The following is a 27758-nucleotide window of genomic DNA, read 5'->3' on the forward strand; positions in this document are numbered from 1 at the left end:
GTACGTAAGTCTTCGTCCACATGTACCTCGTATTAAGATCCGAACAAAAGTAAGTATTTCAGAAAATCTATTTCTATAAACTATCTATTTCTGTAAACAGTTATTTCTCGTTCCCAGAAGACCAGTACCGATTGTCTTTATGAACTCCCAGCGTTGTGTTGAGGTATCCGTGGCCAGCAAGATCCTCAGGTCTGCCTCCCACTGGACATCATCTCTTCATCAGCCTCTGTCTCCAGGGTATCGAGGACCTGTTCATAGCGTTGTCGACAGTTTGCCTCAGCAGAGGATACAACGCCCTGACGACATCCATCCTAAGCGAATCAGTGCTTGCATCTACCAGGAACCACATCATGCTAGTAAATGGACTCAAACTGCCAAGTTCGTCGCAAATTAGGCTTGATTTAGTAATCACGGAAACAACATCACATATCTTCTCAGTTAATGAAGTTTCATTTCGTTTCCTCCTGCTTATATGGACGCTACACTTCTTTTGTCAAGCTGTGATCATGTAATCCATTAGAAGTACAGTATGTTCACTATTAGAAGTACAGTATGTTCAGTGTAGGAATGGTGCATCATCCGTATACTGCACAACACGATTAAGCTCAGAATGTGATATATGACAGACGGAAGTGTGGTAACGAGCATTTGTGCATCGACCAACATTATTACATGTAACTTCACTTGTGGGAAATAAAAGTTAGTGCACCTGGAAAGACAACGTTTGATTTTTTTTATCTGATGGGGACATACGCCACCTAAAGGATGGTGAATGTACTGATAATGGTTTCAACGTAGTCCGCCAACAGATCGAGTAGTGGCATAGCTACCAGAGCACCATCTTCGTCTGTCCTTTAAGAGGTAATGGTCACAAAGCTAGACAACCATGTCACAGAACGACGGAGTTACCAACTGCATGCGTCTGGAAGGGTCAAATTGTGGCCTTCAAATGGCAGGATGGTTCCTTAGAATAATAGCTGCACAAATTGTACGTGCTGCATCCGTTGTGCAACGATGATGGTATCAGTGATTGTCACACCCTTAGACGAGGTTTTTGGTGTCCACACAGCACAAACAACCTCCAGGACAGTCGTAATGGAAGTGCAGCAGTGGCAGATCGTAGAGCTATCAAAGCATGAATAAGAGGGCTTGTGAGCCCAGAAGCGTCACCGCGTACTTACACATCTACATCAACATCTACACTCTGCAAATCACCGTGAGGTGTATGGCAGAGGGTATACTCCCATTGTACCAGTTATTAGGGGTATTCCTATTCCATTCACATATGGAGCGTGGGAACAATGATCGTTTGAATATATCTGTGAATGCAGTAAATCTTCTAATCTTATCTCCACAATCCCCATGTGAGCGATACGTAGGGGGTTGCAGCATATCATTAGATTAATAATTTAAAGCCGATTCCTGAAACTTTGTTAACAGACTTTCATGAGATAGTGACTTTAATTTCTCAGGCTATATACACCCAATTTTCAGCTTATTTTTTTCTTTTTATCTTGTTTGGCGTTGCTTCCATACCGGACACATTCCAAACCTTTCTGGGGAAGATAACAGCAAAAGTTCCTTTTCGAGCGTGTTATTTACACTATTGGCCATTAAAATTGCTACACCACGAAAATGGCGTGCCACAGGAGCGAAATTTAACCGACAGGAAGAAGATGCAGTGATATGCAAACGATTAGCTTTTCAGAGCATTCACACAAGGTTGGTGCCCGTGGCGTCACCTACAACGTGCTGACATGAGGAAAGTTTCCAACCGATTTCTCATACACAAACAGCAGTTGAACGGCGTTGCCTGGTGAAACATTGTTGTCATGCCTCGTGTAAGGAGGAGAAATGCGTACCATAACGTTTCCGGTTTTGATAAAGGTCGGATTGTAGCCTGTCGCGATTGCAGTTTATCGTAACGCGACATTGCTGCTCGCGTTGGTCGAGATCCAATGACTGTTAGCACAATATGGAATTGGTGGGTTCAGGAAGATAATACGGAACGCAGTGCTGGATCCCAACGGCCTCGTATCACTAGCAGTCGAGATGACAGGTATCTTATCCGCATGGCTATAACGGATCGTGCAGCCACATCTCGATCCCTGTGTCAACAGATGGGGACGTTTGCAAGACAACAACCATCTTCACGAACAGTTCGACGACGTTTGCAGCAGCGTGGACTATCAGCTCGGAGACCATGGCTGCAGTTATCCTTGACGCTGCATCGCAGACAGGAGCGCCTGCGATGGTGTACTCAACGACGAACCTGGGTGCACGAATGGCAACACGTCATTTTTTCGGATGAATCCAGGTTCTGCTCACAGCATCATGATGGTGGCATCCGTGTTTGGCGACATCGCTGTGAACTCACATTGTAAGCGTGTATTCGTCATCGCCAGTATGGCGTGATGGTATGGGGTACCATTGGGTACACGGTCTCGGCCTCTTTCACCAATTGAAAACGTCTGGTCAATGGTCGCCAAACATCTGGCTCGTCAAAATACGCCAGTCACTACTCTTGATGAACTGTGGTATCGTGTTGAAGCTGCATGGGCAGCTGTACCTGTACACGCCATATAGGCTCTGTTTGACTCAATGACCAGGCGTATCAAGGCCGTTATGACGGCCAGAGGTGGTTGTTCTGGGTACTGATTTCTCAGGATCTATGCACCCAGATTGCATGAAAATGTAATCACATGTCAGTTCTAGTATAATATATTTATCCAATGAATACCCGTTTATCATCTGCATTTCTCCTTCGTGTAGCAATTTTAATGACCAGTAGTGTACATGACACGGTCGTCTGAGATTGCACCCCTGAAGAACACGTGACCAAGCTTCGTACTCTGTTTCAAGTGATGTCTGCAGCTGGTCCCAGATTTAACAGATACAAGTCTAATCGTTTACAGACTGGCCTTTAAAACTTAGGACTTAGGTTACATTATTAATAGCCGAGGTGTTCGCCCATTGCGATCACATTTTCTCGCTAACCGTGATCTTCCACACTAACGATATGTGGGGGAACTGCAGTCTGTGTTACCCATATACTTACATACCCAACACCACTCAATTGAAGGCCCCATTGCATTGCTTGCGCAGAAAAGATGTTCCTTTTGTTTGGTCGCGAAAAGGACAGTCCGTTTTCCAGGAGTTGAAAGATGCTTTGCATTGTCATCGATACCTTGCTCATGAAAAACAGTGCAAATGGTTCAAATGGCTCTGAGCACTATGGGACTTAACATCTGTGGTCATCAGTCCCCTAGAACGTAGAACTACTTAAACCTAACTAACCTAAGGACATCACACACATGCATGCCCGAGGCAGGATTCGAACCTGCGACCGTAGCAGGCGCGCGGTTTCGGACTGAGCGCCTAGAACCGCTAGACCACCGCGGCCGGCATGAAAAACAGTACAAGGCTCTGGATTTATTTATGGAAAACACGTGGAAGGGTGGCCGAACGTGATGGTTTTTTTTATTCCCAATCAAATATTTATGTTTAATAACAATTCTATAATAATCCAATGAACATTTCGAAAGATTCTTGTCAGATAAATACAGAAAGATAAAGATACTAAATTAAAATCACAGTATATAAGGACATTTGTGTTGTACATAAAATTAAAAATAGTACTCGAAGAAAATGTCAAGTGCGCAAATAGGGTTATAAACAGTTACTTGAGTAAACTAACTTGCGGAAGCACTATTCGATAACTTCAACACTCGTTAAATAAAAGACATTAAAATTCATACATCTCTACTGGTCATTTTTCTCTCATACAGATGATATACAACCAAGCTGGCCAAACGCAACCCACGTGTAATAGCCGAAGCAAACAGTGATACTTCTCTGATTGGCGACAAGCCTAATACACATAAACCAAGTTAAGTACTTAAGTAAACTAACGGGCCCCTAAAACATCATTAAAATAGTAATTACAATTAATCCTTTTTTTTTAAGTGAATCAGGAAACTCAGTACTGAGTTTGCTCAAAGGCTTTCATCACACTCCTACAAGGACGTTGCAATAACAGAAACATTGAATAAATCACTTCGTAATCCGGCAACGCCCGCAACGTGGCATCATACCAAAAGAATGAGAACAAACTACTGAACTTGAGGCTGGAACGGGAGATCCGCAGAAGCACGTGTGACCTGTCAACACCTAGGCCTCGTGCGATGACTGGATAGCCGACGAAGCAGAGGGGGAACTCGTCCCTGTACCGCACCAGCAGAACAGCAAGCAACGCATCAACCGCTGCCGATACAAATCAGTCAACATATGGCAAACGACAAATAACAAACACATTTGATAGAAATTAACATGTACAACGGCCAATTAAAGGTTATTTTGAAGGAAACCATTAAAACTTCTGCAAAAGCGAGAAACGATGCACAAATTCATTTTAAAAAATTATTATATAATACCAGAATGAGATTTTCACTCTGCAGCGGAGTGTGCGCTGATATGAAACTTCCTGGCAGATTAAAACTGTGTGCCCGACCGAGACTCGAACTCGGGAACTTTGCCTAACACGGGCAAGTGCTCTGCCAACTGAGCTACCGAAGCACGACTCACACCCGGTCCTCACAGCTTTACTTCTGCCAGTATCTCGTCTCCAGTTGGTAGAGCACTTGCCCGCGAAAGGCAAAGGTCCCGAGTTCGAGTCTCGGTCGGGCACACAGTTTTAATCTGCCAGGAAGTTTCACATCAGCGCACACACCGCTGCAGAGTGAAAATCTCATTATGGAAACATCCCCCAGGCTGTGGCTAAGCCATGTCTCCGCAGTATCCTTTCTTTCAGGAGTGCTAGTTCTGCAAGGTTCGCAGGAGAGCTTCTGTAAAGTTTGGCAGGTAGGAGACGAGATATTGGCAGAAGTAAAGGCTGTGAGGACCAGGCGTGAGTCGTGCTTCGGTAGCTCAGATGGTAGAGCACTTGCTCGCGAAAGGCAAAGGTCCCGAGTTCGAGTCTCGGTCGGGCACACAGTTTTAATCTACGAGGAAGTTATTATATAATAGTTCAAACAACAAAAAATTAGTCAAAGTGTGCCTTTACTGGGGCCTCTTAGGGACCAAGAAACACTGTAATTCGGATACGCACCAAATGGCACACGGCCAGTTAAAATGTACATCTATGACCCGAAGTGCCCCTCAGCATAGAGTAAGAAAGTGTGCAAATACAAACACGCACACACACATGACCCACGCGTACGTGCCCTTAGTCTGAGGGCACACAACTTTAGTTACAGGTCAAATCCGGTAATTCGATCCTGGAAGAGCCGTAAGGTCCACAACAAACACGAATTACAATCAGCACTGTCAAATATTCAGTGACAGTGAACAATGATTTCAAGTAGCAGATTGAAACCGCGGAACACTAGCTTGGCACTGACAGAAACCTCCAGGTCGACACACATAGTCCCAAATGGGGTCGCCGGCCGAAGTGGCCGTGCGGTTAAAGGCGCTGCAGTCTGAAACCGCAAGACCGCTACGGTCGCAGGTTCGAATCCTGCCTCGGGCATGGATGTTTGTGATGTCCTTAGGTTAGTTAGGTTTAACTAGTTCTAAGTTCTAGGGGACTAATGACCTCAGCAGTTGAGTCCCATAGTGCTCAGAGCCATTTGAACCAAATGGGGTCACTGAAAGGCGTAGACGAACCGGATTCCAGGCCAGCTCACACCGTGGCAGAATTAACAATACTTATGAACAGCCTGTAACCTCCCCCTAACTTATCGATCTTAATGACAGTGAAAAATTAAAACACGTGTACCTAATGGAAATTTGGGAAAAGCAATCGTCACCGAAGTTAATCTGTCGGTAAAGAGGGAGGAAGGGTTACATATAAATAAAAGGAAAAATGCAAATGAAATTGGTGGAAATTAATTTGGAGAAAGGGTGAAGTTATTGAAGAAAGTAAATGTGCGGTCGTTACGTTAAGAATCAATTGGCGTTAATTAGATATATGAGATTTGGGGAAAATTACGGTCGGCAGTCCTATGGACAATTACTATAATAACTGAAAAAGAAAGGTTAATGCACATATAATTAGCACTGAAAGCGTGGCAACGGAAGGTGTTGTGTGCAAACTGAATGTTTGTCAGAAGTAATAAATCTCGCTACACTCTGACTTTATTTGGCAAGTGAAATAATAAAACCGGAAAATTGAAAGTTAATTTAGTGAGCGAAACTGATAGTGAACTTTATTTCTGAAGCACTACGAAATTAAATACTACAGTAAGGTTAGTCTTAGGCTACCTCAACAATCATCTCAAAAGCAACTTGAATCTACGCAATTTAGAAATAAGAGATTTAACTTTTAATTTGAATTAAATGATTTTGAACAATTAACAATAGTAAAATTTAGTAGGTTCCTAGCTGAGCTGCAGTCACAGGTAAGCTTAAGTATGGTAAGAAAACTCGCACTCTTAATTTGAGCTTGTGTAATCTAAATATAGTTCTGCTTGTTTATTGTAGCCAGCTATGAATACTTTAACTGAACTTTGAAATTAAATCAGTGATTTGGAATGATACTGAATTTCAACGACACTCGGGTTCATTTCGGAAAAGAAAGGGACCCTGCTTGGTAATGCAATTGGGACAATGAGCAACAAAGGTCCATGCTAAGTTGCTGTATTTTAGTGATGCAAATGGAACAGTTGGAAAAGTTGAGGTGAGCCACACAGTTCTAAAACTTAACGTTCTCTCAGTCTTCCTTGTTGATTGATTGAAGGTTCGAATTCGTCGATCGAGGAGGTGGCGACAATCACTTATTTCCGGCCGTCGCTGCTGCAGAAGCTGGATGTTGGCGCGCCTTCTTCTCGACACGGTCACAGGCGAAACGGGCTCTCGATGTGCGCCAGCTAATGTTTCCCGTCCGCGACACCGTGCCAGAAACTATCATAGCAAGTCGAGCGCAATTACATGCTGCCAAACCCCGAAAGCGCAGCAACTCGCGGGAGCGTCACCCAACACCTGCTCCACCACCCTACTCCAGCCAGACTCAGCTCTACCCACGCTCCACGCGGCAGAGTTAACAGTACCAAAGATCCTAAACACTTTGGTTCTCCACACGACCTATCGATGTAATCGCTCGATAGCATAGTTTTCCCTAGGCAAGACCCAGCGTAAAAATACAAATAATATTTACAGAACAAACCAATCATACATCGACATTAAGCAAGCTCTTCAGTGTATACAATTCGTAATACAAGTGAATCAATACAGTTTGTAAATCACTGCTGTAGCGTTCGTAGGTCGGCTCGACTTCAACTCGGGGCGCAGGTAGGCGGCACGGCGCTTATATTTTCTTCCTATAGATGTCGCTCTGGTCTCGGCGTCGTCCTAGAGAGCGGTCTGTCAGCTTACTATTGGTTGACGTCGACTCGCTGCCCTCTCTGCTGTAATGCTCCTGGCCGACCTGCCGGACCTTAACGTTACGCCGGAACGTTCCTGTCCCCCAAACCTATGGACCGTCGTCGTGTAAGGAGCGCGACAACCGCGGGGGAGGCAGGAGTGCGGACGCTGCGCTGGACCGGAAGCCGTGGCTGTAGGGGACGTCGAGCTTCCAGTCGTACCCTGCCATCCGGCCTTCGCTTTGGCGGAAACGTCTCCTGGAAAACGACCAGAAGGGTACGAGTGTGGCTCATAACCAGATGTCGAAGGCGTCGACTGCTGCGGTGTGGGCGGTCCAGCTTCATCGGTAGGACTAGAGGAAGCGTTGGAGGCGAAGGCTCCATGGGGTCGTCCCGCGGTGTCGTTGTGACACCCCCTGGCGGCTTCTGTGGCCGCGGTGTCCTCGGGATCCATGATTATGGGAGAAGAGACACTGAAGGATCACCGTTCACATGACTGTGGCGAGGCTGACAGTGATGTCGGCGCTGCAATCCGTCTGGACCTGAAATGAGATAAATGCAAGCGCCAAGTCGACGGACGATCTCGCCTCGCGCCCACCATCTACTGCTGCTAAAAGCCCTGTAAAACACAATATCATACGGCGCGAAGCGAAACTTGCGGCCTTTCTTCGGCGCCGGATGGTGAGGAAGGTGGAGCAGGCGGAGCAGTGACCGAAGGAGGCGGCCGTGAAGCAATTCCGTCGGGGATGGTCATTGTCGTGGATTTGAACGATGGGATGCGAGAACAGGTGCAATGCTTGATCCTTGGTGTGTGCGCAGAGAAATTTGGCCATCTGCTCCTTGAAGGTTCTGACAAAATGTTCCGCTTCACCATTTGACTGTGGATGGAACAGTGCTTTACGCCATTGCGTTCACAGAATGTTTCAAATTCATTTGACTTTTACATAGGGCCGTTGTGCGACACTATGGCTTCAGGTAAACCTTCGAGGTAAAAATATAGGAGGACACCTGAATTGTGCTACTTAACGTTGTCGAGTTCATTGGCACAGCAAAAGGCTTCTTGTTATACGAGTCAACCACAATCAACCAACGGCTGCTCCAAAAAGGTACCGCAAAGTCTATATGCACATGTTTCCATGGTGACTGCGACTTAGGCCAAGCGGAGACTGTTTGTGGAGGAGCGGACTTATTTTCCTCACATGCGTGATACTATCACAAAAATGGTTCAAATGGCTCTGAGCACTATGGGACTTAACATCTGAGGTCATCAGTCCCCTAGAACTTAGAACTACTTATGGGGGGTAGGTCGTCAAACGGGCCGACTTGGAGCAGGACCTAACTAACCTAACTAACCTAAGACATCACTCACATCCATGCCCGAGGCAGTATTCGAACCTGCAACCGTAGCGGTCGCTCGGTTTCAGACCGAAGCGCCTAGAACCGCTCGGCCACCACAGCCAGGGATAATATCACATTACCTGTTCTATTTGGGCGCACATACCATGCCAAGTGCAGTGTCGACACAGTAACTGGTTCCTACGAACAATCCCCCAGCGTCCTTGGTGAAGTAACTGCAACGCTTATTTTTGCAAAGCTTAAGGGGCTCCGGAACGCCCTATACTTGCAATGTTAAAATAACGCTTATAAATTACATCTTTCCTCACAAAGTATTTGAGGTAGGAAGTTGAACTTTTTACAGATTATTTATTGGAATATGGGCTACAACTTAACACAGGGATTTTACAAAATTTTAGTTCAGTTATTAAAAATGATTTTTTTTCAATTGTAATGAAAATTCACAACATTTTTTTGCAATTTTTTATTTATATATTCAAAAATATACAGTTTTTTGAAAAAAGGCTGTGTTAAATTATGCAGAAGGTACTGTGTAACATTTACTGAAAGTTTGAAACAAATATGTTTGGAAGATCCTTAGAAAACATGTAATTAGTATGAGAAAATAAAAGTTTTGGGAATCGAGCGACAAAGATTGGATTAACTTTTTAGTGCATTCCAGGTCCATAGAATGGATTATCTTCATCCTCTGCAAACTCCTCCTCCAGCTTCCTCTTGTTCCTCCTCCTGTTTACTCTTGCTTGTATTTCTAGACTCTTTACAGCCCTGTCTGCAGCCCGAAGGCGTTCCTTGTCTAAAGCAAGCATCGCTCGTTGTTGTGTTCGTAGATTTTGCTACCATTTTCTTCAGTTGCAGTTACTGCAACACTGTTCCAAAAGGTGGTCATGTATGAACACTTATCACATTTCAGTTGTATTTCACTAGCAAGTCCTACGTGCTTTATTATGGAGAGTTCCAGACCAACTACACTACAATGAATACATCTTACACAGTTTGAAAAAATTCCTTTGAGAACTGTCATATCAAATATTTCATTCACATCCGATTCGCCCATAAAACATTCATAGTTTTCACTCATTGAACCAAGCTTCTTCTGTGAAGTATTTTCTCTCCCACTTTGACTGCTATGGGCAGGTGTACTTGAGAGGTTAGGTTCACTCACTTGGTTATCGTCTTTATTGTTTACAGTAATAACACATACCTTTGGCTTTCCAACATTTCTCCTTTTCTTAAAAGCCTTCAGAGGATTTCTAATAACTTTACTTTTACTCATTATTATACTTCAACAAAACAGAGACTCAAGAAACAGAATTAATTACGAATATTTTCGAGATAACGACAGAGTAAATAAACATGAAACAATCGACAATCACACCAGCGATATGTATTGAACCATCACAGGTTAGCCACAACACATACTTTATCTCACATCACTAAAATGTACCTGATGAACACGGACGTTAATATTAACACCATTTGACATCAGTTTAACAGCGCCACAGTGGGTCACGCCCATGTAGAGCACATTTCAAAAAAAATTTAAAAATAGTTGTAGTCTTCGGAATTGAATAAATTATATATCTATCTGCAGATTCAGAAAACGCAAAAAAGTAAAAATTGAACTTTTCATGATTTTGAGCCATTCCGGAGCCCCTTAAGAGATCAACTCACGTGACTGTCTACTGTCATTTAGAACAAGAATCGCTTCTTCCTGTATAGCGAGGCTACGCCGACGTGCAAAGTATCGGTGCACCACAGACTTCTTTATGTTATGTAAGAAACGAGACCAAGTCCAAGATGTGCGAATGTATTTTAGCAAAATGTTCAAATATGAATCAGTTTCAGAGGCCTGTGCAATTTTCCCATAGTTCAGCGGAAAAAGTTGAAGCAGTTCATCGATGTGACAAGAAGATGCAGCAAAGGCGTCAAAATCTGTATAAGGGCTATGTCGAACTGTCGGACGATACATAATTTCGTACTCGTTTTGAGACAACACCAAAGCCAATCTTTGCAATTTTTGGGCAGTTCGTACAAGAATCGGTTTCGTTAGGAGAAACAAGGACTGCGATGGTTGTGATCCGTTACTAAGTAGAATTTTCTGCCATACAAATAGTGATGGAATTTGGTGACACCATACAGAGTAGCCAAATCCTCTTTCTCAATTTGGGAATAGTTACATTGAGCTTTGGAGAACTGATTTGATGCAAAAGCGATACGTCTGTCTTTATCACCAATCCTGTGCGAAAGAAGTGCACCGACTCCTTAAGAGGACGCGTCAACCTGCAACACAACTGGCTTGTCAGGATCAAAGTGAACTAAGCATCCATCAGTGAGCAATGCAACTTTAAGTTTTTCAAAAGCTACTTGGCACTCATCTGTCCAGACAAAGAGGACATTCTTGAGATTCAAGCGAAGCAATGTAGCTGCGATTTCTACACTAATCGGTATGAACCGAATATAATAATTGATTTTCCCTAAAACTGACTTCAGTTCTTTGACATTGCGACGAACTATCATATCTCATATGGCTATTAAGTGCGACTAAAGAGGAGGTACACCTTAACTATTTATGTCAGGACCAAGATACTTCAACTTAGTTTAAAAAAATCACTCTTGTCCAATCTACACATTAGTCCTGCAGCAGATAACACACGAAACAAAGAACGCTAATTTGCAGTGCGATGTTGAGGTGTACGACCTGCCACGATGATATCGTCCAAATAGTTTGAACAGTTTGGCACTCAGCTGGCAGTCCGCTGTTCCAAATACCGTTAGAAAATGGAGGGTACAGAAGCGGTGTCAAAAGGCAAACGCAAATACTTAAACAAGTCAAAGTGGGTATTCACTACAAACACTTTTTGAGATTCTTCATCGAGTGGTATTTGAAGATACGCGCCTCGCAAATCGGTTTTTGAAAAGCAGCGATCAGTGTCTAATCTCCCCATGGGATCCTTTGGACGCGGCAATAGGTAAGTAGCAGCCACGGTTTGTGGGTTGACCGTAGACATGAAGTCAACACAGAGGGAACGCGACCTGAAGGTTTGGGGAGCAAACCACGTGCACTTGCCCATTGACTAGCTTGTACGGCCGCAATATTTCCGCTATCGTGCAATTCCTTAAGCTCAGCTGCAACTTTGTCCAGTTATGCAATAGGAACAGTTATGGCCCGGCAAAATTTTATCTGTGTATTGTCTTTCTTAGTAATATGGGCAACAAAACTGTTGTTGTTGTTGTGGTCTTCAGTCCTGAGACTGGTTTGATGCAGCTCTCCATGCTACTCTATCCTATGCAAGCTGCTTCATCTCCCAGTAACTACTGCAACCTAAATCCATCTGAATCTGCTTAGTGTATTCATCTCTTGGCCTCCCTCTACGATTTTTACCCTCCACGCTGCCCTCCAATACTAAATTGGTGGTCCCTTGATGCCTCAGAACATGTCCTACCAACCGATCCCTTCTAGTCAAGTTGTGCCACAAATTTCTCTTCTCCCCAATCCTATTCAATACCTCCTCATTAGTTATGTGATCTACCCATCCAATCTTCAGCATTCTTCTGTAGCACCACATTTCAACAGCTTCTATTCTCTTTTGGTCTACATTATTTATAGTCCACGTTTCACTTCCATACTTGGCTACACTCCACACCAATACTTACAGAAAAGACTTACTGACACTTAAATCTATACTCGATGTTAACAAATTTCTCTTCTTCTGAAATGCTTTCCTTCCCATTGCCAGCCTACATTTTATACCCTCTCTACTTCGACCATCATCAGTTATTTTGCTCCCCAAATAGCAAAACTCCTTTACTACTTTAAGTGTCTCATTTCCTAATCTAATTCCCTCAGCATCACGCGACTTCATTCGACTACATTTCATTATCCTCGATTTACTTTTCTTGATGTTCATCTTATATCCTCCTTTCAAGACACTATCCATTCCGTTCAACTGCTCTTCCAAGTCCTTTGCTGTCTCTGACAGAATTACAATGTCATCGGCAAACCTCAAAGTTTTTATTTCTTCTCCGTGGATTTTAATACCTACTCCGAATTTTTCTTTTGTTTCCTTCACTGCTTGCTCAATATACAGATTGAATAACATCGGGGAGAGGCTACAACCCCGTCTCACTCCCTTCCCAATCACTGCTTCCCTTTCATGTCACTCGACTCTTATAACTGCCATCTGGTTTCTGTACAAGTTGTAAATAGCCTTTCGCTCCATGTATTTTACCTCTGCCACCTTCCGAATTTGAAAGAGAGTATTCCAGTCAACATTTTCAAAAGCTTTCTCTAAGTCTACAAATGCTAGAAACGTAAGTTTTCCTTTCCTTAATCTAGCTTCTAAGATAAGTCGTAGGGTCAATATTGCCTCTCGTGTTCCTATATTTCTACGGAATCTAAACTGATCTTCCCCGAGGTCGGCTTCTACTAGTTTTTCCATTCGTCTGTAAAGAATTCGTGTTGGTATTTTGCAGCCGTGACTTATTAAACTGATAGTTCGGTAATTTTCACATCTGTCAACACCTGCTTTCTTTGGGATTGGAATTATTATATTCCTCTTCTACATCCTCTTCCATTTCCATAATATTGTCCTCAAGTACATCGACCTTGTATAGACCCTCCATATACTCCTTCCACCTTTCTGCTTTCCCTTCTTTGCTTAGAACTGGGTTTCCATCTGAGCTCTTGATGTTCATACAAGTGGTTCTCTTTTCTCCAGACGTCTCTTTACTTTTCCTGTAGGCAGTATCTGATGAGACAAGCCTCTACATCCTTATTTGTCCTCTAGCCATCCCTGCTTAGCCATTTTGCACTTCCTGTCGATCTCATTTTTGAGACGTTTGTATTCCTTTTTGCCTGTTTCATTTACTGAATTTTTATTTTTTCTCCTTTCATCAATTAAGTTCAATATTTCTTCTGTTAACCAAGGATTTCTACTAGCCCTCGTCTTTTTACTTACTTTATCCTCTGCTGCCTTCGCTACTTCTTCCCTCAAAGCTACCCATTCTTCTTCTACTGTAATTATTTCCCCCATTTCTGTCAATTGTTGGCTTTGTTGTTGTTAACTGTTAGCTTTGCCTAAATCCTCAGAAAAGAGTTTTAGAAATTATTTCAGCAAACTAGCAACACGCTATTCTGCATTGAATGCAGACACTGACAACACATTGTCCTGAATTTGAAAGCCAAACTGATCAAAGGGATCAAGGCCAAATACGTTCTCACAATCGCGTGATTGTAGCACAGTGAAAGTTACACTTCACGTCTGCGAGCGATACATGGCAGACAAAATACATTTTCTGAGAGCAGGAATGTCTTGTCTATTATAAGCCGTCGGGTGCGTGCTAGTTTTAGACCGGCGTGGGGAGCGTAACAGTTCGTATGTGTGACGATTTAGCAGTGTAATAGAGGCACCGATGAAATTTCACAAGTTTCCCACAAAGGAGGAAATGAACAGAATGTTTGTTGGGCTGGCATAGCACTGGAGAAACTGCTCGTTAGCTTAGTTTTGCTAATGTCTATCAAAGGCTTTGAATGCGCTGCGTTAATTACATGGGCCTGTGACTAGATTTTTGTGAGTGGGCGGAATTATTATGATTGTTCCGTTGCAAATATACGGATCGTACACATCCAGTCTAGCCAAAAACGTAAGACTGCGCTTGTGGGGAGGGGCAGTCTTAGCGTTTGTGCCATGAATAACACTGAGAGCATGACTTAATTCAGTTCTCCTGTGTAGCTGCCTGTTTAGCGAACTGCTTACGTGGTATGGAAATTTTGTACGCCGTTTCATGCGCAAGGTGTTGCTTAACAGGCCAGTCGCGAGCAAGGTACGACGCAACCTGACAAACTGCTGGTTGTCCAAATTTGTCGGCCAAGAGGGCACCTGAATCGTTCTCATCTAGTATTGCACTACTTGCTGAAATGATGGTTCGGTCTGTGTCAAAATCTGTTCTCTGAGTGTGACATCAGTTACATTATACACGATCGCATCACACAACATAACATCTGAATATAAAGCACCACAAGCAAATTTGAATTGGCATTTCCTCGTGATACCCTGCAGATCCGGTACACACTCGTGATAAATTTTGTTCTTACCGTTCCTTGCAATTAAAGAATTGGTACCTAGGCGTGACAGCATTCACTTGTTTGTCATAATAGTTAGTTGGTGAATCGAGCTTGATCATACGAAAGTTCACTCGGAGTGGCGTTAGGAAAGAGATTTTGCATGAGGCGGAACACAGCACTTCCTACCGCGGACAATAAATAAGGCAATTTCACAGTGCCTGGTACGTTGTGGGCAAGGACGTGGGCTTAGAACTGCTGCAACCACTATAGCCATTCCTCTTCTTGTTCATGAAACTGGCGAATGGGCGGTGTAGCACTTTGACCTGCTGCAGGTGTTGCTTGTGCTGCATTAGTGGTATGGTTCGCCAGGAGGTGCTGTACCGTGTTTAGTAGCGAGAATATTTGCTGGCTCTGAAACTGAAACATCAGCATTAGCTGCATTGCATCTACTGCTTGCAGCTGAGGCGTCTGGGCAGTAGGTGGGCATGTTGGAAGAGACAATTATAATAAACACACAAGGTAAGCAAAAAAAATGCACAAATGCAAAGAAACTTTCCACAACGCCCTTCTGAAAACACTGATTAGCAAAAACACGATAAGAGACTGCTAAACAAGTAAACACCCCTGCAAAGGGAAGAGAGAACCAATGCGTCAGCAAAACAATAGCCCACGATCAGGCAAAACAGGGAGGCAGCGGTACTGTCGACTCGTGGTTCGTGGTACACCTCACTGCCAGTGTATTCTAATACAGGGTGCCTAGGAAAGCTGCTTTCTCGGATCGCTAGACAGCAATTCAAGCAAATCGTATTAATGGAGCTTATTACAAAAGGAAATGATTACAATACTTAACTTTGTGAGATGCAGATGTGTCGCAAGCAAGGGGCGACAGAAAAACATAAGCGATTCGTAGTACAGGTGAACCAATAGAGTTTCGTAATTGACTGAGCATATCGTAACCACGTTGCATGCGACGAGAGACACTCCTTGATCGCTAAATTCACCTTACCGGAGCAACGACGAACACTGCAGGAAAACGCGGACCCCCATAGCCCAACGGTCAACGGTTCCATTTCTCTGCAATCGCCAGGACGAAGGAGCGGAAGAAAGGTTTAAAGGAGAATATGGGCTTGGAACAAGGAATGAAGTTGGAGAAGGACTGAGTTCTGTAATAAATTTCAGCTAGTAACAGCGAATACTCTGTTCAAGAATAACAAGAAAAAGAGGTATACTTGGAAAAGGCTTGGTGATACAGTTATGTAACAACTAGATTACATCATGGCCATACAGAGATTCCGAAATTAGGTACTGGATTGTAAGGCGTAACCAGAGGCATATATAGACTCAGAACACAATATGGTAGTGATGAAGAGTAGGCTGATGTTTAAAACTTCAGTCAGGGAGAATCAACAAACAAAGAGGTGGTATACGGAAGTACTAAGGAATGACGAGATACGCTTGAAGGTGAAGCTCTTTAAGGCTACAGATACAGCAATAAAGAATGGCTTAGTAGGCAGTATAGTGGAAGAGAAAGGGACATCTTCAAAAAGGGCAATCACAGAAGTTGGAAAGAAAAACATAGGTACAAAAAAGGTAATGCGAAGAAACCATGGGTAACAGAAGAAATAAAATGTTCCGTGAAACTCAGGAATACAGAAATACAAGTCGCTGAGGAATGAAATAAGTAGGAAGTACAGGGAAACTAAGACGAAATGGCTGCACGAAAAATATGAAGAAATCGAAAATGAAATGATTGTTGGAAGGACAGACTCAGCGTAAAGGAAAGTCAAAACAACGTTCGATGAGATTATAAGCAAGGGCGGTAACATTAGAAGTGAAACGGGTCATCCACTGTTAGTGCAGACGAGAGAACGGGTAGGTGGAAAGAATACATTGAAAGCCTCTATGAAGGGGAAGATTTGTCTGATGTGATAGAACAAGAAACACGAGCCGATTTAGAAGAGGTAGGGTATCCACTATTAGAATCAGAATTTAGAAGAGCTTTGGAGGTCCTAAGACCAAATAAGCCCGAAGAGGTAGATAACATTCCAACAGAATTTCTATAATCACTGGGTGAAGTGACAACATGACGACTTTTCACGTTGGTGCGACATACCAATGACGACATACCATCTAACTTTCGGAAAAATATCATCCGCACAAATCCCAACACTACAAGAGCTCACAAGTGCGAGAATTATCGCACAATCAGCTTGACAGTTCATTCATCCAAGTTGCTGACAAAACTAATATTCAGAAGAATGGAAATGAAAACTGACGATGTGCTAGATGATGAACAGTTTGGCTTTAGAAAAGGCAGGAAATAAGCAATTCTGACGTTGCGGTAGATAATGGAAACAATACTAAACAAAACTCAACACACGTTCATAAGATCTGTCGACCTGGAAGAAGTACTCGGCAATGTAAAATGGTGCAACATGTTCAAAACTATGTGAAAGGTAGGTGTAAGCTAGAGGGCGAGGCGGGTAATGTACAATATGTAGAAGAGCCAAGACGAAATAATAAGAGTGAATGACCAAGAACGAAGTGCTCGGATTAAAAAGAATGTAAGACAGCAATGTAGGCTTTCGTCCCTACTACTCAATCAGTACATCCAAGAAGCAATGATAGAAATGAAAGAAAGGCTCAGGAGTGGAATTAAAATTCAGGGTGACAGAATACCAATGATGCGATTCGCTGATGACTGCAATTCTGAGTGAAAGTGAAGAAGAATTACGTGATCCGCTAAATGGAGGGACGGTGGAATGACAGTAAATCGAAGAAAGACGACAGTAATGAGAAGTAGCAGATAAGAGAACAGCGAGAAACTTAACATCGGGACGCATCGTCTCGAAGTAGATGAAGTTAAGGAATTCTGATACCTAGGGAGATCACGCTTTCGAAAAAGTCCGAAAGAACAAGCACCATGCACTCACATAATACATCAGTTTTCTGTCCATGTTATTCAAGGTGCTGAACAGCGTCTCCGAAACTTCACTGGAGCAGCGAGAAATGTCTTGTTAACTTGATGTCTGTCGATACCTTTTATAGCGTCATCATGGATGAATGATTTTATGAGCAAGATACTTTATACTGAGTCGCTGTCGTCTTTGTCACTTACTGCTGATACTAATGACATTGGAAAATGGTTCCTGGAAATCCAGTCCCTAGTTTTGTATCTTGCGTGTCAACTGCATGTCGACTGATAAAGTAGGAAGCTTTTCAAAGTGTGTAATCTGCGGAAAATACCACCTATCACATTTTGGATGTTAGATTGCATTGGCTTAACAGTGAATTATGTGACAGGAGACATGTTATCCACATCACGCTTATTTAAAGGAAGAAAAAGAAAAAATACAGAAATCACAAGCCGTATGGTTTTTAAAATCGTGGTATTGATATAATGCAGCCATTCTGTTTCCGACTTGTCCGTGATAGCTATTAACAGCAATAAATAAAATCTCTCCTTCGTCACAATGTATTTCATTAATGATGCCACCAGTTTCTGAGGTGTAATCCATCATTAGAGAGTTTAGTGTTGACTGTTGCAACAACGTGATAAGGAATTAACTACTAGTCTCTAGTCTCAGTGGCGCTACAGCCCAAGTAAGCTTTTTGCTTGAATCTTTCTCATAGTGCTGCAGTTGTCCATGTTAAAATCCTGACGGCGATGCGTTACGCCATTGAAACTGGTGGAATTCCCATCCTGCTGGAATTTTGTTTACTGCATTGACAGACCTGATATTCAGTGTAATACAGGTATGTGGAAGGTAATAAAAATTGAGAAGTTATTTTTCACAATGTTTACGACAACATGTGCATCTCATCGCAGCTTCTCATTACGAATATATTCGCTAATAAAGAGCTCAGTGCTTTGGAGGAGATTCAGAATCGTCGCTACTGCCACTATTTCTTTCCAGGAGACACAGAATTGGAAACCTTTGGTTTAATCAGATTCCCCTCGCTGCGACGAGAAGCTAACAAGGTTGCGGAAGCAAGAAGGAAATGAGCATTCGATTTGTGCGAGGAAGGCTGAGGAAGAGGATATTGAAGGCTGTTAGAGGCAGCGGGTGGAGGAGGGGCTTCGAACGTTCGAGGGTGTTTCGCGAGTCCCTTTGTGCCGTCACTGCCAGTCAATTTCTGCGCCACACTCTGGTGTCCCAGGGATTCCACTTTGTATCAGAAGTCGCTTCTCGGTTACTACGCTGAAGCAGTTCCCATACTGGTACGATCCGTTGATAGAATTTCATCTCAAGCATTTAACGCCGGTGACTTTCAGGGTAAATGTCAGAAATATATCTGTTCTGTACTGTCTCTCCACTAAATATACTTAAAACAAACATTCGGATCTGTGGCATTCTTTCTTGTAGATTAACAAACTTAGGCGGTTACAAAGGATGGTAGTCGGTTATGACGTGAGTCATTGCAATTCGGACTAATGGAAGCATGTACTGCATGTCACTGTAAATAATATGTCACCTGCAGCACAACATGCCAAACACAAAGCCGAAGTAGGCCGACTGAAACAGGAAATTAAATATTTACATTCCAAAAAGGATATTCCTATTCTGCAACTGTTCGAAATTCGTACGATATTGCAGCACCTGTGTTATTCTGATTATGGCGCAAAGTTCCTGTCCACATACATGTCGTAGACGGGTGCTTGACGACATGCGGGAATTTGGGTCTGGCTGTGAGTCTTAGCAAATGGTAAGGCGACCGCTCGCCATAAGCGACAATCTTGGTTCGTATCCCGGTCCGGCATAAATCTGCATTGTTGTCATCCGATTCTAAAGCTCACGGTTGTACTTATTCGCAATTGCGAATACATTTAATGTGTTCAAAATTTATCTTGAACTAGCAGTTCACACAATATTTCGTGTTACTGCAAATAATGATAAATGCCACACAGAAATTCTAATGAAAGTAAAGTAGGAAAAACAGGAACAAAAATTATACACACTTCTTGAAAGTAACAAACAGCAGGCAAACAAACCACCCATTCCACACATGACTGGTCAACATCACGGACATAAAGTTCATGCAACAAGAACTAAATCTGCTAGAAAGAGGAGCTAAATGAAATGTCAATAAACAGGCTACACACAAGACAGTAGAAAATCTAATAACAAAGGGCAATTCAGAGCTAACAAAAGAGCTTATCGGGTTTCAAACCACCCACGAGCTTTCAGAAGAGATCTCCTCTGCCATTGTCTAGTGGCTGCCTCTCGTGTGGGTGCCGCTGCCATGCCATCGTAAGTGGTGCTGAGTTCTGCTCCACATACGATAATGTTTTGGCGACACTCCCATTTCCCACTTTATAAGCTCCTGCCTCCTTGGAGATTATATGGGTTAATTAATGATTATTATGTTACATTCCTCTTGTTGTAGTTGACCGTGTATATCGAGACATCGTTCATTGTTAAATGAAATGGTGTGGTACTAACTGATGGAGACGCATTAAGAACTGGTAAAATTTATTTCCTTTATCACACTGCACAAACATAAACATACTATTATTCAAACTATGTGCCACTACTATTAAACATAGAGATAAATCCTTCGCTACACAACCGCCTTTGGCTCACCCAGCCTACACCTTCCACAGCCTCTCAACAATTGCCGCGCGCGGAAAGAACGAACACCTATGTCCTTCTGTACGAGCTCTGATTTGGTTCAAATGGCTCTGAGCACTATGGGACTTAACATCTGAGGTCATCAGTCCCCTAGAAGTTAGAACTACTTAAACCTAACTAACCAAAGGACATCACACACAACCATGCCCAAGGCAGGATTCGCACCTGCGACCGTAACAGTCACGCGGTTCCGGATTGAAGCGCCTAGAACCGCTCGGCCAACATCGGCCGGCTGAGCTCTGATTTCTCTTATTTTATCATGGTGATCGTTTCACACTTTGCAGGTCGGTATCAAGAAAATATTTTCGCATTCGGAGGAGAAAGTTAGTGATTGGAGTTTCCTGAGAAGATTCCGTCGCAACGAAAAACGCCTTTCTTTTAATGATGTCCAGCCCAAATCCTGTATCTTTTCAGTGACACTCTCTCCCAAATTTCGCGATAATACAAAATGTGCTGCCCTTCTTTGAACTTTTTCGATGTACTCCGTTAGTCATATCTGGTAAGGGTTCCACACCGCGCAGCAGTATCCTAAAAGAGGACGGACAAACGAAGTGTAGGCAGACTCCTTAGTAGATCTGTCACATTTCCTAAGTCCTTCCAATAAAACGTAGTCTTTGGTTAGCCTTTCCCACAACATTTTCTATGTGTTCCTTCCAATTTAAGTTGTTCGTAATTATGATACCTAGGTATTTAGTTGAATTTTCGACCCTTAGATTTGGCTGATTTATCGTGTAACCGAAGTTTAAAGAATTCTTTGTAGCACTCATGTGGATGACCACACCCTTTTCGTTTATTAGGGTCAAAACACAATTTTCGCACAATTCAGATATCTTTCTAAATAGTTTTGCAATTTGTTGTGATCTTCTGATGATTTTATTAGTCCATAAAGGGGAGCATTTGCAAAGAACCTGAGACGGCTGCTCTGATTGTCTCCCAAATCGTTTGTATAGATAAGGATCATCAAATGGCCTATAACACTACCTTGGGGAACGCCAGAAATCACTTCTGTTTTACTCGATGGCTTTCCGTCAACTACTACGAACTGTGAGATCTCTGACAGGAAATCAAAAATCCATTCACGTAACTCAGACGATATTCCATAAAGACGCAATTTCGCTACAAGCTGCTTGTGTGGCACAGTGTCGAAAGCCTCCCGGAAATCCAGAAGTACGGAATCTATCTGAAATCCCTTGACAATAGCACTCAACACTTCGTGCAAATAAAGAGCCAGTTGTGTTTCACAAGCATGATATTTTAGAAACCCATGTTGACTGCGTGTCAATTGATCGTTCTCCTTTAAAATGTTCGAATACAACATATGTTCCAAATCCCGCTGCATTTCGACGTTAATTTTGTGGGCCTGTAATTTAGTGGATTACTCCTACTATCTTTCTTGAATATTGGTGTGACCTGTGCAACTTTCCAGTCTTCGAGTACGGATCTTTCGTCGACTGAACGGTTGTATATGACTGTTAAGGATGGAGGTATCGTATCAGCATACTCTGAAAGGAACTTAATTTTTAAACAGTCTTGATCCGAAGGCTTACTTTTATTGATTTAAGCTGTTTCACTACTCCGAGGACATTTACTTCTTACTCATGTTGGCTTGATTCTAATTCTGGAATATTTTCTTCGTCTTCTTTTGTGAAGGCATTTCGGAAGGCTGTGTCTAGTAACTCTGCTTTGGCGCACTGTCTTCGATAGTATCGTGCAGAGAAGGCATAGTTCTTTGTCGCCGCTAATATACTTCACATACGACCAGAATTTCTTTGGATTTTCTGCCAGGTTTCGAGACAATGTTTCGTTGTGGAAACTGTTATAAGCATCTCGCACTGACGCCCGCGCTACATTTCGAGCTCCTGTAAAAGATCGCCAATCTTGGGGATTTTGCGCCTGTTTAAATTTGGCATGTTTATTTGTTGTTCTTGCAACAGTGTTCTGACCCGTTTTGTGTAGCAAGGAGGATCAGGTACATCGTCTGTTAATTTATTTCGTACAATTCACTCAGTTGCTGCCGACAGTATTTCTTTGAATTCAAGTCACATCTGGTCTACACTTATATTATTAATTTGGAAGAATAGAGAGTGTCTGTCAGGAAGGCGTCAAGTGAATTTTTATTTGGTTTTTTGAACAGGTATATTTGTCGTTTATTTTTCGAGGGTTTGGGGGTTACAATATTCAATCGCTCTACGACAATCCTGTGTTCACTAATCCTTGTATCTGTTTTGATGCTCGTTATTAACTCAGGATTATTTGTTGCTAAGAGGTCAAGTGTGTTTTCAAACCTCGTTGGAGGTCACTCGCTTTCGTGGCTCAGACGAAAGTGCTTACGAAATTTGCAAGTTGTTCCTTGAAGAGTTTACGTAACTGGCTCAGTCCCCTTGGCAGAATTTCGGCGTAGCAGGGAATTTCTGCTAGACGTACCAAGGTCCTCAGAATATACAGTTTCTGTGCTGGGTGATGGTAGCTGGTAGTGTGCAGATAATGACCCATGTGAGCTGGCTTGTGGCAATCGCTGTGGCCGAGATGTCCACTGTGTTTACAGAGGTCAAGAACGTCCAGGAATGGCAATGAAGCGATTATATCTCTTGTATCCTAATTTACTCAATGGGTAAAAGCTTATGTTTCCGGACATGATGCCTGTTGGCTCTAAATGTTCAGTGCAGGAAATTGACTATATTTGTTGGATCTATCTCAGTGTCTTATGTTACATAATTTAAATTCAATAATGTTTGGTAATTCTTTTTTTGGTAGTTGACATCTTTTCTGCAGTTTCAGTAGTAAGTGGTGTCAATAGTTTTTCAGTGTCTCGATAAACGGTATGTCGTTCAATTAGTAAGTAACTAACGTAAGAATACTCACTGCCTGTTGTAATTCATAACATCTACGCTCAGTGGCGACTCATTAAATTTAAAGTTACCACGTTAACAATTTTGTAGATATGTGATATACAAATGTGGTTCTGGCTTGAGAAAACATATTTATCCTTCTTTTATTGACCAAACGTGCTGCGGAGTAGTTTCCCCTTTAGTTATTCTCCCTCATTTGTTCTCTGTTACATAACACAATACGTAACAAACGTTGAGATTATATATTACAGTGATAAAAGTATTGACCGACATGTTAGGAGAAAAAATATATACCTCAGTATTACATGTTAGTGTTCATGTGCATGTCTTACATACGCAGTGCAGCTATAACTACAGTGCTCCAATATGTCATCTGCAGTTTATAACTATTCTTCATGTTACGCTACGTAATTAGCCGAATATTAGGCCTAATATAAAATTATCCGTTCACTGTCGTTAGTTTACTCTCTGTTGTCAAAAAACTTTTGCTGGTTTTCTCTTTCATTACAGTTTTTCATGATAAGTACCAGTTTTATAAATTGTGCTTTAGGTTATTCTGATTGTCAATATGTTTTGTGAAATGTTGAGTTCGACGGAAGGGAGAGGAGAAATGTAACTGTTTACACTTACTTTATACAGATTTTGCGTTTTCATGCTTCAACAGGATGGCTGAACTGTGTTTCGAAACACGAACTGTTTCACGTTTTGAGTGGTGTTCAATTGTTCTGCGATTTTGTTCTGTTTGTTCTAGGTGAAAATTTCGAAATTAGCAGTGGGAATGGGCTTTTCGTGCGTGTGTATGTGTGTGTGTGTGTGTGTGTGTGTGTGTGTGTGTGTGTGTGTGTGTTTGTGTTTGTGTTTGTGTGTGTGTTTGTGTATTACTTGTCTTGGGCTTTTACAGAGTGCCGTCACTTCATTCATTCCTTCTTTCCTTCCAGTCTGGATTCTTTTATATGGTAATTGTCTTCTGTTATTAGCTATTGTTGCATTTAATGACATTTAAGCCTGTGTTTATATCTGTTTGCCTATGTTTCATGTTACTGAGATGGTCAGCAAATGTTAAATGATTGCTGTTACTCTTAAGTCCCCTTATGTGTTCAGTGTATGTGACACTACAATTTCTTCTTGTTTGGCCTATACAAACAGATTTTCAGCCGTGACTTTTGGTTTGGTATGCTCCATATGAGTCTTGTTTGTCGGCGTTAGAGTTATTTGCTCTCAGTTTCTGTTGCATAGAGTTTTCTGTATATTAAGCGATTTTCAATCCTTGTATCTCGAATATGTTTCCATTTTTGTGAGTTCCTTTATTGCTGTACCTGAATATATGATTTTTCACATGTGTTGTGTGTGCGTATGTGTGTGCGTGCTTTTGTTGGCCTCCTTGCTGCTGTGAGGTGGGTGTCTCTTTAATTTTAATTTTGTGGTTTAGTTTTTATATTATTTTCGTTTCGTACCCATTTCTAATAGCTAATAGTTTGATTATTTGTAGCCTATATTTGTAGTTGTCCTCATTAAGGGTAGTTATATTTAACATGTACAATGTATGTCTGAATTAGCTTTCTTATGGGTAACATTGTGATGAGATTTTTGGTGTATGGTGGTTGTACTCGTGGGGTTTCTGAACATGGAAAATCGATGTTGATTGTAGTGTCTGTGTTTGGTGACATCTAAGAAACTTCACTTTTTTTGCTTTTTTAATTCTATGGTGGATATTATCTGTGGGTGAACTCTGTTTTCTGACACTTCTAATTGGTAGTAAACGTAATTACAGTGATATAAGCTTAACAACGACTATTCATCACACGGAGTGTACTGAAACTTTAGATTTCTCGGTGACATATAAATGTTCCAAAAACTACTATATAAGGAAAAGATGCCATGTTATACTTTTAATATCGCTTCTCTTTTTCGTCTTGTTGCTTACCTCTAGTCTTCCAATAGTGGCTCTGCATGCAGTTCGATGTATATAGGCTTTCTGTCTATTCATGAAAATTGAGTTACCTTTAAATATAGTTATCAATGTTAAATTTTAAAAATTTGTTCGTGCTATGTAGCAGAAACCTTTTCCTCTCCTTGCCATTTATGTAAATGTGTCTAGTGGTTTATACAGATAGAATAGCGTGTGGTATTTTAATTTAACTACCAATAGGAGCTTAAGATTCGTTTTCTTTCATTCCTTTCACTCTGCATACTGAACAACCTGCATTTCAAAGTTATTGAGGAAGTCCGATTTTCAGTTAACACAACGTGGCTGTTTTTGATTGTAGAAAATATATCTTCTGAAGCTGGCATTAACTTTGACTTGAGCCTGATGTAGTAATATTTCAGAATTAAAAGAATTTTCGGTTTATTTCGATTCAGGAAGGAAAATATTTATTATCCATACCAGAGATAATTTAGATAATTTTTGGCAACGGTAAAATATATTCATGATCTCAGAATAATAATTCCTAACTTCACGATATTTTCAGTTTACGTTAAAAGATATAAGATGTGCTGTTTCCTTTAGCAAATTTAGGAAAAGAGGTTCATAACAATAAAAGGTATTTACTCTTGCTTTCGCAATAATTGTTTAGGCAGATACTTTGCTATCTTAGTGTAATAAAATCAGTTGGGATCTAGTTTGGTTTACATCACCGTGAAACTGTTGTATAAGGTAAGGCGGTTCACCCAGAAGGCATATGATATCATACTGAAATGCATTAGGCTCTAGTCGGCCTGATCTTTCATTCTTCTTTTTACTCAAAGCACTTAATCCATTGACAAGATTGATGTAATTAATCAGTAAACTTTGATGTATATGTAAAAGAGCGTCATTATCCGTAGCACTGAGTGATCGTTGTAGAAGACATCCTGTAACTTCTCTTGATTCTAAAGTGCATGCTGCATTTTCTCGTAGTTAGCGTGGAGTCAAAGGTTGATCCGTACAATTTCCTCTTGTCTTGGCCTGCCTGCAGTAGAGAAGTTGGCTGACTGGTACCTGCTGAAACGTAACGCCTGCCATATGAGTCTGAGACCTGTGTCTTTTTACGCGCTTGGGAAAGAATGCATCTGCGTGCTGAGTGAACGAAACCATCCACGCAAGTGGCGTGTCCCATGTAATGATGTTGTTGTTGTGGTCTTCAGTCCTGAGACTGGTTTGATGCAGCTCTCCGTGCTACTCTACCCTGAACAAGCTGCTTCATCCCCCAATACGTAAAGCAACCTACATCCTTCTGAATCTGCTTAGTGTATTCATCTCGTGGTCTCCCTCTACGATTTTTACCCTCCACGCTGCCCTCCAATACTAAATTGGTGATCCCTTGATGCCTCAGAACATGTCCTACCAACCGATCCTTCTTCTAGTCAAGTTGTGCCACAAACTCCTCTTCTCCCCAATTCTATTCAATACCACCTCATTAATTATGTGATCTACCCATCTAATCTTCAGCATTCTCCCGTAGCACCACATTTAGAAAGCATCTATTCTCTTCTTGTCAAAACAATTTATCGTCCAAGTTTCACTTCCATACATGGCTACACTCCGTTCAAATGCTTTCAGAGACGACTTCCTGACACTTAAATCTATACCCGATGTTAACAAATTTCTCTTCTTCACAAACTCTTTCCTTGCCATTGCCAGTCTACATTTTATATCCTCTCTACTATGACCATTAACAGTTATTTTGCTCCCCAAATAACAAAACTCCTTTACTGTTTTAAGTGTCTCATTTCCTAATCTAATTCCCTCAGCATCACCCGTCTTAATTCGACTACATTCCTTTATCCTCGTTTTGCTTTTATTGATGTTCATCTTATATCCTCCTTTCAAGAAATTGTCCATTCCGTTCAGCTTCTCTTCCAAGTCCTTTCATGTCTCTGACAGAATTACAATGTCATCGGCGAAGTGTTTTTGATGATTGCATCGGAAGGTTAATGAGTAAAGAGTAATAGAATCCCAAAAAAGTGAAATAATTGCCAGAAGGACACCTCACAGAAATTGTTGTAACAATCAGACCCAATGTGCCTATCATCCTATACGAACTTTGTAGACCATTGCCACGACACTTACACATTTAGGGGTGATGAGGTGTGGTGAGATCACACCTAGGGACAGACTTCACTTTCGACAGTGATTAAGACTGTTCTCCACGCCTCTCGATGATTAAGTCCATAAAATGTTGCTCCAGACGAAGAAGCGCTTGGTGTGGCTGCCTGCAAAGAAGAGTCTGTCACTTCTCTCTTCTGCTACTTCTCGGTGTGAGCCAGTCAAAACTGCCATTTTGGCAAATCTAAGACCATGTACTTTACTTTGCTCATCTGAAACTTCCTAACAATATCATTCTGGAAGTTTGGACGCCGAATTTCGAATAATTCTAACGCTGACCTCTCCAAACTCTTTCTAGCAACTTGTGTGTGTCGCCATATAGCAAATCGCCGTTCCCAAGGATTCCAAGTTCCGATCTGTCAAAAGGCCTTCGACGGTAAACCTTCCTTAACTTTGTCTTTCTCAGTGATT

Source organism: Schistocerca nitens, chromosome 1, assembly GCF_023898315.1.
Source record: "Schistocerca nitens isolate TAMUIC-IGC-003100 chromosome 1, iqSchNite1.1, whole genome shotgun sequence".
NCBI lineage: Eukaryota > Metazoa > Arthropoda > Insecta > Orthoptera > Acrididae > Schistocerca > Schistocerca nitens.